This window comes from Dermacentor albipictus, chromosome 3 (assembly GCF_038994185.2).
Source record: "Dermacentor albipictus isolate Rhodes 1998 colony chromosome 3, USDA_Dalb.pri_finalv2, whole genome shotgun sequence".
Taxonomy (NCBI): Eukaryota; Metazoa; Arthropoda; class Arachnida; order Ixodida; family Ixodidae; genus Dermacentor; species Dermacentor albipictus.
Window position 1 is genome coordinate 116,689,514 of NC_091823.1, and position 14,166 is coordinate 116,703,679.

Here is a 14,166-nt window from a genome sequence, read left to right on the forward strand (position 1 = left end):
TATTGTGTGTCTTGTCCCCGAAAAACTGGCATTAACAAAATGGACACGCACTTTTAGCATACGCAAGAGAGTGGGGAGGCGAAAACCTGCGCGCTCAAGAGACATCAATTACATTATTTGACGTTCTCATTCGAATGCGTTGTTACTTTTTACTTGCTTTCTCCCAATAAAGCTCGTGGATTAGAGTGTTTAAATTGAGGTTGCCTCAATTAACTCTGTCTTAATCAACTTCACTCTAATTAACACCAAAGGCTGCGGGTTCGACTACGACCAGAGGTCATGGGTTCGAGTGAATTAGTTAGCTTTATATTAATTAACCGCGCGGCATGCTTAGTTGAGTTGGTGGGGCAGTGATGTGGAAGAAGACGACGATGAACACGCGAGCAATGGCCCGATCGCTCCGCTTGTCTGTACTTAACAATGGGACATTGAAACGTTGAGATATAATGGTCGATTGCACTGGTTGATCTGGAGCACGGTTTCTTGCTCGGTGGCAAATAAATTGAATTCCACTTGTCGTCCTAAAGGAAGTTTGCGTTTTCCACTGGTCGATTGGGAACAACCGGCTCCGCGACGGAGCGCTGCTCGTTGATCTGCCGAGCAGAGATGGATTTCTCCGGAACTCTGACGATGCTTTGGCGTAACTTCGGAATGGTCCGAGTGGCTTGGCTATTTTAGGCTCTTTTTGAGGCGTTGATTGGTAACCCTATGCAGTTGTTTACATTCTCGAAATGGTCTCATTTAACCGTGCGGCAGTGATTTTTGCCCTGAGCGATTCTGACAGCAGCTCTAGTTTCTCGGAAAGTAGCAGCAGCGACGACAAGCAGTTTTTTACTCTTTGCCCCATCGGCTATTTTTGGTACAATTGGGTTTTTTGCCTCCAGGGACATATAATGCTTTAGATATAATAAAGAAGTAAGACCTTTGCTAATGCTGCTGATTTGCGCTTGCTTGGTCTGGGCTCGATCGCTTCTGACGCCAACCTTGGCAGCAGCTTCCTCTCTGACCATGAGCATGCTCGGAATGGATCGAGTGGAAATGTTTAAATTTTTGTGGGCTCAGAATTTCTCTAAATGAGCACCTTCGCCGCATAGCGGTATTTGCTAAACATCACCACCCGAAAATCTTGACACACACTTTTAAGTCAGTATATAAAAGCTTAAGGTTGATAGCCTAATACATTTACTCAATTTGAAGTAATAAAATATGAAACCTTTGTTGCTCCATTAGCCCCGACAGAGCTGCTCGGGAAGTGTGCCTTCCACTATAATAAAGCTAGTTAGCATAAGGTAAGCAGTGCGCTACTGCCTCATCTAAGTGCGCTCGTGAAAGAATTCGTAATAAAATGCCATACTTACTATGAAAATGTTGCTTTGAAGGCGTTTCTCGAGGGCAAGAGCTCGTTCCCTGAGGAAACCCCTTTTCTCTTTGAATTCGGTGGCCCTCGCCATCCACGTGTGCATCCTCCACTGCATTTAGTTCACTGAGTGCACAAGAAATCCGTGTCCCTGTCAGAGCTCCTCGACTCGCTAGTGACAGTGCGGGCCCGCTTGTGCCATTCTCCATAAAATGCGTTATTAGTTGTACTAGTAGCGCACATCGTTCTAAAATTTTCCAGCCGAACGTGAGCTCACTTCACTCTAGTGACTTGCAGGTTGGCGAATGCCTGCAACATTATTTTCATGGGGACGCTGCGCCTGGTGCAAACTGGCATGTTCATCTTGAGTTTTGTTCAAGATGCTGCTATACATGGCAGCCCTTGCCGTCTCCCGATTTTGTTCCTGTTTCTATGGCATATAAAAAATGGAAGCGAACACACATTGAATCTGTGAAATTAGATACACAAAGTGCTTTGGCAAAATTAATGCGATCGCGTGTATCTTTGTATTAGCGCATATTTCAGATAATCGCGTACTTCACTGCTGCACTGCTTGTTCGCAAAGCAGACACTAACATTTTTTTCCACATTTTCTTGTGCCCGTCTCGACCCCTTCGTTCGAGCTAGTACTGTCGTGATCACGCCGAATCGCTGACGTATAAAGTTTTTATACTTCGTTAGTGGACTTCGGCTGCGTTTTCTAAGCACTCTATAATAATAGCACCAAGGATTAAAAAAAGGGACTTTCAATGGTTCCCAACCACATACCTGCTAGCATGAGGACTTGGGCGTTATAGTAGCCTGTGCCTCCTTGGTTCATGGGTCACGCCAAAATGCCAAATAACTGATGTGCTTGTCGAAGACTAAATGGTTCTGGGGCTGAAGATTTTCTATGTCCGAGGCCGGGATAATGCGAATTTTTCTGTCAGAACCCCTCAGGTATCTTACGACGGCAAACTTTTTCGCAGGAGAAGCAGACAAAGCTCAAAGCATCGCATGACCTAGAGTAACAACTTGCCCATATTGGACCGGATTGGATTGGAGCGCTCGCCAAAGTAAAAAATATCGTAGTTACTAAATATATATAAGTGAGAAAGCAAATGTCACAGCAACGACAATTATATGACAATAAAACTAAAAAATAACGATCGAAGAAATATTTTTAGAATTCTGTTTTCTTCGCGCGACTACCATTCAGCATGTTCAACCCGATCCAGTCATTCAGCTCTCGCCGTAGTGGGGGCCATTACTGGCTCCATATTTAGCGACCATGGGTCCTCAAAAGCAGTATTTAGGACCCTTAAACAACGCGCCTGACCTTCCGAGATACACAAGAAGTATATTCAATGACGTACGATGTCACAGTGCGATTAGCATCAAGCCCTGTTGGAAGTCAACGATGGCAACGGCGCTGTGGTGTCGGCGCCAGGTGTGCCGCATACTGACAGTTACATAGACTTTAAGCAAATGATGCAAGACGATAGCTGTCAACCTGAGAACGACTCCAAATGTTCTGAGGCGTAACTGTCCGTCGAAACTGATAGTGAAGTACCACTGTTACATACTGACTACGTCGATGAACGATCGGCTAATGACTTGGTGGTACTGGCACTGTACTTTTCGTTGGAGTTCGGTTGTCGTGGAAGGCAGTTGAAGCTCTGCAGGAGCTCATCGCACAGATAGTTGATAAAGCGACATTCCGGCGTCAAAGTGCCTTTTCAAAAAATCAGGAGCCAATTTTCGTGAAACTCGATCCCATTTTTGCTGTGTACTTCTCATGAATTTACTGGCGCGAACATCGGGCGATCTGTAAGAACGCAATAGGTTGCAGGTCAGCTGCTTTGTCTGTAAAAGGGACTTCAGTGGGCAAAATTTGGTGCTAGATGGTCACTTTTTAATAGCTTGCCTAATCCGCAGAAAATTTCTTCGGTGCTTTCCGATAAAGCCTTCGTTATTGCGCTGGTTAAAAGGTTGCAGTACCAGCCGGAATAGACACAAACGAGGTGTCCGACATTATTTAATTATTTATTTACTTATTTCTTTATTTCTTTGTTTATTATATCTCAAATCTCCCTAGACGGGACATTACATGAGGGGTGGGCACATATTGAAAAAATGGCGTGTCAGGTTAGGTAGTGTGACTTGAAAGATGGTCTTTGATGGCATCTTTGAAACGAAAAATGTCCGTTATGAGGGCGATGGTATTCCATTCACGGGCAGTGTGTAGAAAAAAGAATGTTGATACGTAGTGGAATGGGAGCGTCGTAGATACGCAGCATTACGATGCGTATTGCGGGAGAAGCGATGGGCTGGAATGATGGTTTGGTTACCTTCATCATCTTCATCCTGATGCGTTCGGGATGCGTTCGGGATGCGAACGGGATTGGCGTAACCTCAAACTCTGTGTGTGTATGGCGAGGGCTGCAGTTCGTGCAGCCAACAACGCAACACCACTTGCCACCCCTCGTCACTTGCGCGTTCACAGGGAACGCAAATTCTATGGACAGTAACTTTTAACTCGAAGCACTAGCTCACGACCGTCGACTCCTCCATGCTCTCGTCGCTGTCGTCTGCATGATCATTGCATGCCCTGAGTGGTACTCCCCCAACGTCATGCTCAATGTTGCCTGTAACTGAGGAGCAGGTAAGGTACGGTTTTCGAAGCAATTTATTAAATTAATTTGTAAAAAATCCGTGCACCTCTCAATACAGCTTTTTTGAGGACATGAGCAGAGTGTGCAGATAAACGTATCCAACGAATTTCATCGACCTCCGTTGACATCGAGAAATCACCAGAGTTTCCCTTAAGCCCACAAAGATGGCCAAGCGATAACCCACTGCATTACAGACTTAACCAAATGAAACATGACATAACAGTAAAAACCGAACGCTGCGTCAGTAACCAACAGCCGGAAGAGGAACATCGAGCAGAACTGAACAACAAGAAACAATTAACACAAAATTAAAAGAAATACTTGAAAAAGAAAAACACAAGAACCTAGAGCGGCATCAACAGGAATAGCAATATTAGGAAAACTGCACAGGACGCTATGTTAAACAAAGGACACGAGCAAAAGCACGGGAACACTAATCACGTCCTTTCAAAAAGTTTCAGTTCGATCCCATGAATTTTGGTTGTTTCAGTGCCACTCAGTGCAAGTTAAGCCGTGCGTAACGCTTATTTATATATAGTAAATTGCCTTCCTAGGAAGGATATGTGTAATGTTCCTGTTTTTTTTTTCTGAAGCAACACCGTGCTTTTTTAGCTTAGTACTCTAATGTTTTTGTCTTGATGCAGCTCTTGATTTTTATTCATATCTTAAAGTTTTGTTATAGGTTCTGTTGTTCCACTTTCCTTTCATGGATATGGGCTTCTAACGCAATCCTTCCTTTTAAAGTATCATATTTCGTCCGGTGAAGTTCTTAGTTCTTCAGGAATTTGTTTGGATATTTTTTTAATTACTGTTTCTCGCAGATGTCCTGTGCACGTGCGCTATTCTACCTGACGTCAATATTTTGCAGTGAGAAGTCGTTAAGAGGCAATCTTGATAGCACATTATCGCCACCGCCATGTCTGTAAGGCGTTTCCGCCATGGAGTTTGGTGCCACTGCCTTTGTCTGGATTTTGTGTGGGTTTTGCATTGGTAACTTCCGACTTCTATAAGCAACGCGATGCTTCATGGTTGTCATGCGCATATATATTTAAATTGTGATGTTTTCAAATAAACTTAAGTTGGAAGTTATGCGCCTGTTCTGTGCACTGTGCCTTTGTCCTCTTGAGCTATGATTTATCGTTCGTTCGAAAATAACTCGCACATGAAAACGTATTGCGAAGACAATCTAGACGTTGCCGGCCTACCTACCAGGTGCGGAAAAGTCTTGGCAGCTGTTCCCACCTGCGCATGAAACACCACAATGGAACGATGGCCGGGGTTACACCATTTCGTACAGGCTACTTGGTACTGTAGGGAATTGTTCGAGCATTCCTAGGACTAGAGCATAAAATCATCCATGACGTAATGGCGGAATCGCAGGGACGTCACACACGCCTGATTTGCTGCGTCATGCATAGCGACCAGCCCAGAGCCACGCCAATTCTTATTCGGCAATTGCTGACTGTACTCGCAGCTGTCTGCCGCATTTGTGTTGCTTGCTTTTGGCCGTGACTTCCCGTGACAATAAGTTCGGTACTTTATTAATTTTTTTCTTGCAGTGTTTCTGCTTTTCCACGCCAAACGTGGGATTCTATTTTGTTCGTTGAAATGATACACACAATAGCTGCTCCGAAGCAGGGTTCAGGGTGTATAGTACCTTTTTGTTTTTATGTCTGAATTTTCAAATCCACTTGACATGCTGCAGAGTGAAAAATCACACAAAGGGCCACCTGCAGCAGTATTCTGCCGTGGTTCCCGCATAATGTCTTAACAAAAAAGTCACAGTTTCACCCGAAAGGCGCAGCCCTTGTTAGAAAAAAACATAAGACAAGTACACGAAGTAACGGTTCGTGCAATGATCGGCCATATTGATTGCAGTTAACCTTTCACTTACAGACACGCAATGGCCTTTGCTGCCCTCTAGGCCCACGGCCATGCCAGCGGGCACTAGCGGTCCTCTGCGCCATGAAGCCAAGAATTATAGGGTCAATGAAACCGGGGACACTACGGGCAAGCAAGGAGATGAACACAATGAGAGGGAGAATGTACAAAAATTGCTGAAGCGCCTAGTGGAGTCAATGCACATGATTCTCGGTGGTCTCGAGACTCCGGCCACTAAATGTGCCCTACAAGTGCTCGCCGTGCTAGAGCCGCTTATTGCAGGTCTTTATATGCTATAAAGATTTTGTTTGGCGCTTGTGCTGTTCACGCAGGCGGGGCCCACACACCAGCTTCGTCCTAGCGCCTCTATGTTTAAGTTCACTCGAATTGGTGACTACAGACTTGATACGAAACCTGATTGTGGCTTCATGGATGACATTTGTGAATGTTTATCATCAGAGTGCTGAACTTGCTTTCACCTTTGCGCATCCTTCTTGCTATGACATCATCATCCCTCATCACATCCTTATGTCCCCGTTCCCCCTTCCCCTGTGCAGAGTAGCAGGCTAGAGCACCTTAGCTCAGGCCGACCTCTCTGCCTTCTTTCAAATAAATTATCTCTCCCTCTCTTCACTTACTGAATAGATTAACAAGTACGAACACATCTCACTCATGACATAAAAATTGTAACAGCGCAAACACATGCAACCCCAAAGTATCAAGGACGAGACACACCGCTTGTGTCTCGTCCTTGATACTTTGTGGTTGCATGTGTTTTCGCTGTTACAATTTTTTTGTCAAGTATGCACCAACTCGCCCAGAAAGAAGCTTTAATGAAACATCTCACTCAATTACAATGACACCTGCTGTAACGACGTTGGCATGATAAAGAGCTCAGTCAGAGAGAAGCGAACTCTTCGTTCGGCCTTTCAGTTCACTGCGTCTGATACACGACCTCCAACATCGGGAGAACAATGCTCGTGGAGCCACAGCCCTCTCAGCTCGCTCTCGGCATTTGCACTCGCCGTAGAGAACCTTAAAAATACGGCACGCGGGCCGCGCATACACCCAGCTGCGTGGGCAGCCAAGCGTGGGCACGGAACGGATACAGGAGCAAAATCGCCCTCTTCTCTCCTGCCACGCGCTCGATCACGCGTCCTCGAAAATTGCGCGCGCGGGAAAACAGGCGCGCACCGAGCCACCATAATTCTCGGGTAACCCTCGCACACTTTCTCACACACCTACATCAAACGGTGCGGTACCTTATCGCGCATAGAGTTTACAAGGAACATTACGGCATGATTTTGGCTTCTAGCGCGAAGTGAAACACGGACACAGAAAGGAGCAGACAGGACGAGCGCTAACTCTCAACTAAATTTTTATCGAAACGAAGAACATATATACAGATGATTGCAAAAACCATAGCATCAGAACATGACAATGTAAAAGTATCAGTTAAACATGTCAGTGGGTATGGAAGTCAAAGAACAAAAATTATTTCAGATTAGTACACGTATTGCGAAGGTACTGGAATTCGCAATCTAACAGAGACAACGAAGCATGACTGACGCAAGTGTCTCCTAATCTTTTTATGTGGAAAGCCTCGATAATTTCCCTCGTGGTTTGGCATCTGTGTCTAGAAAGAATTTTTGTGTCTTCAAAGAAAGGTTTGCATCCACAATCGAAACAATGTGCAGCTAAATGTGATGCGTTAGGGTTGTTTAGTGAATGTTTGTGTTCATTTAGTCTAATGTTAATGCATCTACCATTCTGTCCAATGTAAGCTTACCCACACTCGAGTAGAATCTGATAAACTACGCCCGTGTTGCAAGGCACGCTTATTCAACTCTTAGGTCTGCCATTACTAAATCATGTCCGCACAATATGCAACAAAGTTTTTCACAACAGATAGAAAGGCTTGGAAAAGCTAGCTATCCCGTGCATTTATTATCACTAACCTGCGAAAAACTTGTAAAATGGGTTAAAAGCCCTGGTAAGGAACAAGAAAAACAGAAAAAAGGAACAAAGTTTGCTGTAGTACCCTACGTACATAGATTATCCCATGGTTTAAGGAATGTGGCCAATAGGTATGACGTCAGTACCGTTTTCTCGGCCCCACGAAAGTTGGCTAACATGTGCCCTTTGATAAATAGGAGACTTGAACAGGAAGGCAAAAAAAGAAAAGATGATTGCGGTGTTAAACATGTGTCCCCTTTAGTGCCTTGCAACACGGGCGTAGTTTATCAGATTCCACTTGAGTGTGGGAAAGCTTACATTGGACAGAGTGTTAGATGCATTAACATTAGACTAAAAGAACACAAACATTCACTAAACAACCCTAACGCATCACATTTAGCTGCACATTGTTTCGATTGTGGATGCAAACCTTTCTTTGAAGACACAAAAATTCTTTCTAGACACAGATGCCAGACCACGAGGGAAATTATCGAGGCTTTCCACATAAAAAGATTAGGAGACACTTGCGTCCGTCATGCTTCGTTGTCTCTGTTAGATTGCGAATTCCAGTACCTTCGTAATATGTGTACTAATCTGAAATAATTTTTGTTCTTTGACTTCCATACCCACTGACATGTTTAACTGATACTTTTACATTGTCATGTTCTGATACTATGGTTTTTGCAATCACCTATATATATGTTCTTCGTTTGAATAAAAGTTTAGTTGAGAGTTAGCGCTCGTCCTTTCTGCTCCTTTCTGTGTCCGTATTTCACTTCGCCCTGGAAGCCAAAATCATGTTACCGTACCAACTCGCCCAACTGTCTATCCTTTAACATTACGACGACGGCGAAAGTTCGCATAAGGACTGCTAATAATTGCTAGCGTAAATTTTAATGTTTCGTTTATTTCATAAATCTAACCATTGCGGCTCTTCAGTACGTGTGGCCAAACGTGGGCCGCCTCACAAAGTTAGGTCAGGTTGGCGACTGGTAGAAATTCTGATTGATGTCGACAAGGTTTAGCTCAACCTCACGCGCGAAATTGAGGTTGCGTGAGGTCGCACGCTTGGTGAGGTCGGGTGTTGACGTCAATGTTTTCCGCTGCTGCTCACATCCATGTTAGATCCCTTTGAACGAATCAGCCCGAGCGCTCCATTCGATTTTTCTCTAGTGTAAAATGTTTGCACGCTTAGAAGTATGTCTGCATGTCGGCATTAGACCCTGGTAACTTGAGTGGCGTAATTTCGCGCGTGAGGTTGCCTGCGGGACTGTTCTGCCGCGCCACGCCAGCCCTCGCACCGTGAAGACTGCTTGAAACGGTTGGTATACCCCCCCGCCCCCCCCCCCCCCCTTCCGGCTCCGCCGCTCAAGTTTTGAAAATTTCCACTATAGGGCGCGGTAAATTCTACTACACTATTCGCGGCGAGATCGATTGGCCGAGGTCACCGCCTTGCTGACTGTGTAAGTGCAGAAAACTCCTAAAGTTCAGTGATAGCCATCAGTCTGGGCTCACGTGTGTATATACAGCGTGTTTAATTTCATAATTACTGCTACGTTATGGTTGTGCTCTTGCAAACTAGCTTGTTTTCATCTTTTTTGACAATGAACAGAAACATTTGGCGCTGCGCTGGCCAGTCTCTGCACTGTGGTGAGTTGAAAGCTTGTGGCTAGTGCGTCCTGCGCTGTCGGTCTCAGTCGTCGACAAATATTCGTTTTGGTTTTCTGACATCTCTTTATAACATTTTTGAAGGCCTTATACGCATTTCCTAAGGAAAAAAAAATTGTCGCTGTGATACGTAATTACTGTGTTCTAGTAGCAATGCGTCATAAATGTGGCATTAGCTCTGAAATCCACAATTGGCGGACCGGTAGTGTCAAATGGTCCGGCCCAATGCAAGCCGAACGTGGTAAGAAAAACTAAAAAGAAAGCGTGATGGCATTGCGTGGCTTACTGACAGGTCCCATGTTTAGCCGACATTTGTTCATCTAAAATATAAACATCGTGAGTTTTTCCTATCAAAAGTGGAGCTTTAAAAGAATATATTATCTTTTAAGTGCAGTTACTAACGAAGAGATTGACGGAACCAACAGCGGAGCGCCTCCGTTTAAAATCAACGCGTAGCACCCACCGCTCCTTCACAGATCTTGAGCGGTTATCAAATGTCTGGAAGCAACAGCAGAAGGGATGGCATAGTAAATAGTGGCAATGTTCCGTCAAAACGTCACACAGAAAAGTCTACACTGCCATGTAGTGATGTTCCATAGTGCACGCTGACATATTCCCGGGAAAATTCAACTTGAATAATGCTTTTATGCACCTAGCGGTAAGAGTCGCACCTCACGAAGGACTCAGCTGTGACAGTGCACGTTAGACGTTTCGGCGTCCGTCTCAGAAACAAGAAATAATATGATCACCCAAAATTTGATGCAGATTTCTTCCTTTCGTTCTGGCTCACAGTTTCGCACTGACTGTTGAGCGTAATTTGTCCAGCGACGCAAATTGGTGCCATCGTGTAAAGAAAAAAACAAACGATAATATTGGTGGAATACTTCTTGTACTGAATTACACATAATGTTTTTGCAGGCGGGTCATATTTATTTTGAAACAACGATAATGAGTATTTTCATTAAACAAAGTAAGTTAGGGTAGCCATCTAGACTGACAAGGTGACGCACACAAACCCAATAAAACGTCGTGCGGATCGTAGCTGCCTTACATGTCTTGCTGCGTATATTTTTGATGCGTAGCATTACGTGAAAGGGGGTAAAAAAATTTCTTGCGTTGCAAGAAATGCCCTTTCCCAATACAGGGCGCGAATGCGCAGTTTAGGCCTATTGCGGGCGCGGCTGATCGGTATCATCCTGAGTAACTTGACAAACGATCCATTGTCCGCGATCACAATGGCCGCACCGGCGCAACACATTCTACGAGCCCGTCCACATTCACCCTACCCTATACGACTTAAGTAAAACGGAGGGGGTCAAATCAAGCCCACAAGCAGTTAAGCCTATACTAAAAGGGGGGCAGCTAGTAGTACGGGACGTCCTGCCAAAACCCGACCCGTGGGGATGGAAGGTGACAAAAGCGGACCACCAACTAGAGGCCTAGCGACCCGTCCATTGGCTGCGCAGCCGTTCCCCCTCCATTGCCTATGACGTAATTGACGCGTTCGTTATGCCGTGCCGAAGATAGCGCAGACAAATAAGGTAGAACTTCCCAGAACGAGAAGTGTCGGCATGCGCAGCAATATATGGCGCTCGGCATCGGGCGGAAAGGTTTTTGCGTGGCAATGATATATGTGAGGTTTATGCGGATGTAGTATGCGGCATTTATTTATACATGCCTCAGGAGTAGAATCCAAGAGGTGCCCATTGCCTAACATATACGCTCCGCACCACGTAGAAACGAATATAATTCTACGCATATACTCGATATTTCCCGATAAGGGAGACTCCACCTAATTTTTTGCGCTACCTCATCGTAATCTAATCGCTGCGTCATCGAGTAATTTAGATGGAGCATTATGATTGGGCTATTTGCCACAGCTAATAAAAACAAAATGTGGTGCAACTAAAAAGAGCAGACTATATGTAACAAACATGACTTTTTCGCCATGGACGCTCCACAATGACGAAAAATATCTTAAATGTCTCCGATGCTCGGTGGAATTGAACCAACGTCGCAAGGGTTCGTCAAGCACAGTAACCCGGCACTGAGAGCAGGCTGTGCTACAAATGCACTTTGGTATGTGGCGGTTTTCAATGAACCACTTCCACGTCAACGCTTTAGCGAGGCGCGCCATGAATTTTCTTGGTATGCGCATCTCTTAAATGAAATCTAGCCAACTTGGCTCACTGAGTATGTGCCACTGGCTGTCCGGCACGGGAGAGAAAAATTCTAGGCGTTCGCAGGCACCGGTGGTTCCTTTATTGGCGTTAGCATTCTTAGGGCATTTACGCAGTTGTCTGTCCGTCCGTCCGTCCATCTGTCCGTCTGTCCGTCCGTCCATCTGTCCGTCCGTCCATCTGTCTGTCTGTCTGTCCGTCCGTCTGTCTGTCTGTCTGTCTGTCTGTCTGTCTGTCTGTCTGTCTGTCTGTCTGTCTGTCTGTCTGTCTGTCCGTACATCTGTCCGTCCGTCTGTCCGTCCGTCCGTCCGTCTGTCTGTCTGTCTGTCTGTCTGTCTGTCTGTCTGTCTGTCTGTCTGTCTGTCTGTCTGTCTGTCCATCCGTCCGTCTGTCCGGCTGTCTGTCTGTCTGTCTGTCTGTCTGTCTGTCTGTCTGTCTGTCTGTCTGTCTGTCTCTCTGTCTGTCTGTCTGTCCGTCCGTCCGTCCGTCCATCCGTCTGTCCGTCTGTCTGTCTGGCTGTCCGTCCGTCCGTCCGTCCGTCCGTCTGTCTGTTTGTCCGTCCGTCCATCTGTCTGTCTGTCTGTCTGTCTGTCCGTCTGTCTGTCTGTCTGTCCGTACATCTGTCCGTCCGTCCGTCCGTCCGTCCGTCCGTCTGTCTGTCTGTCTGTCTGTCTGTCTGTCTGTCTGTCTGTCCGTACATCTGTCCGTCCGTCTGTCCGTCCGTCCGTCCGTCCGTCCGTCTGTCTGTCTGTTTGTCTGTCTGTCTGTCTGTCTGTCTGTCTGTCTGTCTGTCTGTCCGTACATCTGTCCGTCCGTCTGTCCGTCCGTCCGTCCGTCCGTCTGTCTGTCTGTCTGTCTGTCTGTCTGTCTGTCTGTCTGTCTGTCTGTCCGTCCATCCGTCTGTCCGTCTGTCTGTCTGGCTGTCCGTCCGTCCGTCCGTCCGTCCGTCTGTTTGTCCGTCCGTCCATCTGTCTGTCTGTCTGTCTGTCCGTCTGTCTGTCTGTCTGTCTGTCTGTCTGTCTGTCCGTACATCTGTCCGTCCGTGCGTCCGTCCGTCCGTCCGTCTGTCTGTCTGTCTGTCTGTCTGTCTGTCTGTCTGTCTGTCTGTCTGTCTGTCTGTCTGTCTGTCCGTCCGTCCGTCCGTCCGTCCGTCTGTCTGTCTGTCTGTCTGTCTGTCTGTCTGTCTGTCTGTCTGTCTGTCTGTCTGTCTGTCTGTCTGTCTGTCTGTCCGTCCGTCCGTCCGTCCGTCTGTCTGTCTGTCTGTCTGTCCGTCCGTCAAATAAAATCACAATAACAAAATCATATAACAATAACAATAACAAAATCAACACCGCCGTGGTTGCTCAGTGGCTATGCTGTTGGGCTGCTGAGCACGAGGACGCGGGATCAAATCCCGGTCACGGCGGCCGCATTTCGGTGGGGGCGAAATGCGAAAACACCCGTGTACTTAGATTTAGGTGCACGTTAAAGAACCCCAGGTGGTCGAAATTTACGGAGTCCCCCACTACGGCGTGCCTCATAATCAGAAAGTGGTTTGGGCACGTAAAATGCCATAATTTAATTCTTTAATAACAAAATCAACAATAACATTCAAGTAAGTTCCAGTCATGCAGGCGTGTTTTGCGCTGAGCGATAACATTAAGTTGTGCACAGGTGAGATGCAGTCCCCGAAATAAGTGTCAATATATATATATATATATATATATATATATATATATATATATATATATATATATATATATATGTGTGTGTGTGTGTGTGTGTGTGTGTGTGTGTGAGTGTGTGTGTGATGAAAAAGAGAAGCAGTCCTAGAACTGCGCCATATGGGACATTTGTTTGAACAGCAAACAGTGCCGTCAGACTCACTGGGGTGGGTATTTTCCTGTCTCTGTAGTCTGGTAACCTGCATCGCACTGTGTCATTCACACTCTGTGCTGTTATAAAGATAATCAAACCGTGGAATAGAGATGCAATGCCCGTGAAGGCTTAATTCCTAACGTACCCTGTGGGAAGCAAGCCCATAATGGTTCGTTAGACGCTGAGGTTTAGGCTTTATATTTATTTCGGCAAAGAGTGACTTTGTACCAAATTACTGCAATGTTCTCATAAAACTAGAGGGAAATAATAGAAAGCCGTATATCGACTGTAAGGTAAACAAGCCGACCTTGAGAGTGCGTCGGTCTTATTTCTGGCCCTCCGTTTCTACTCTAATCGAACAATGGATGCTGGATTTCGGGAATTAAGAGTTCCCTTAAGAGATTTAGCCAAAACATCGCTACTCAGAAACGAAAGTCAGTGAGACAAAAAATTTCCGTCTCGCCTGTAGACAACGATTGTCCATGAAGAGCTGTATGTTTACTACAGACACGATGCAACAACAAATCAATTCGTAGCGAACAAGTTATGTTGGGTCAAGCAGAACTGGAAGCGAGGCAAATGTTATTGAATA

The 14,166-nt window shown here is 45.7% G+C and overlaps 1 long non-coding RNA gene across 1 annotated transcript in view; it reads left to right on the forward strand.

Annotated features, from left to right (window-relative positions):
• Nucleotides 1-14,166, forward strand: part of LOC139057892 (uncharacterized) — a 69,113-nt gene that overhangs the window by 36,570 nt on the left and 18,377 nt on the right. The window lies entirely within an intron of this gene.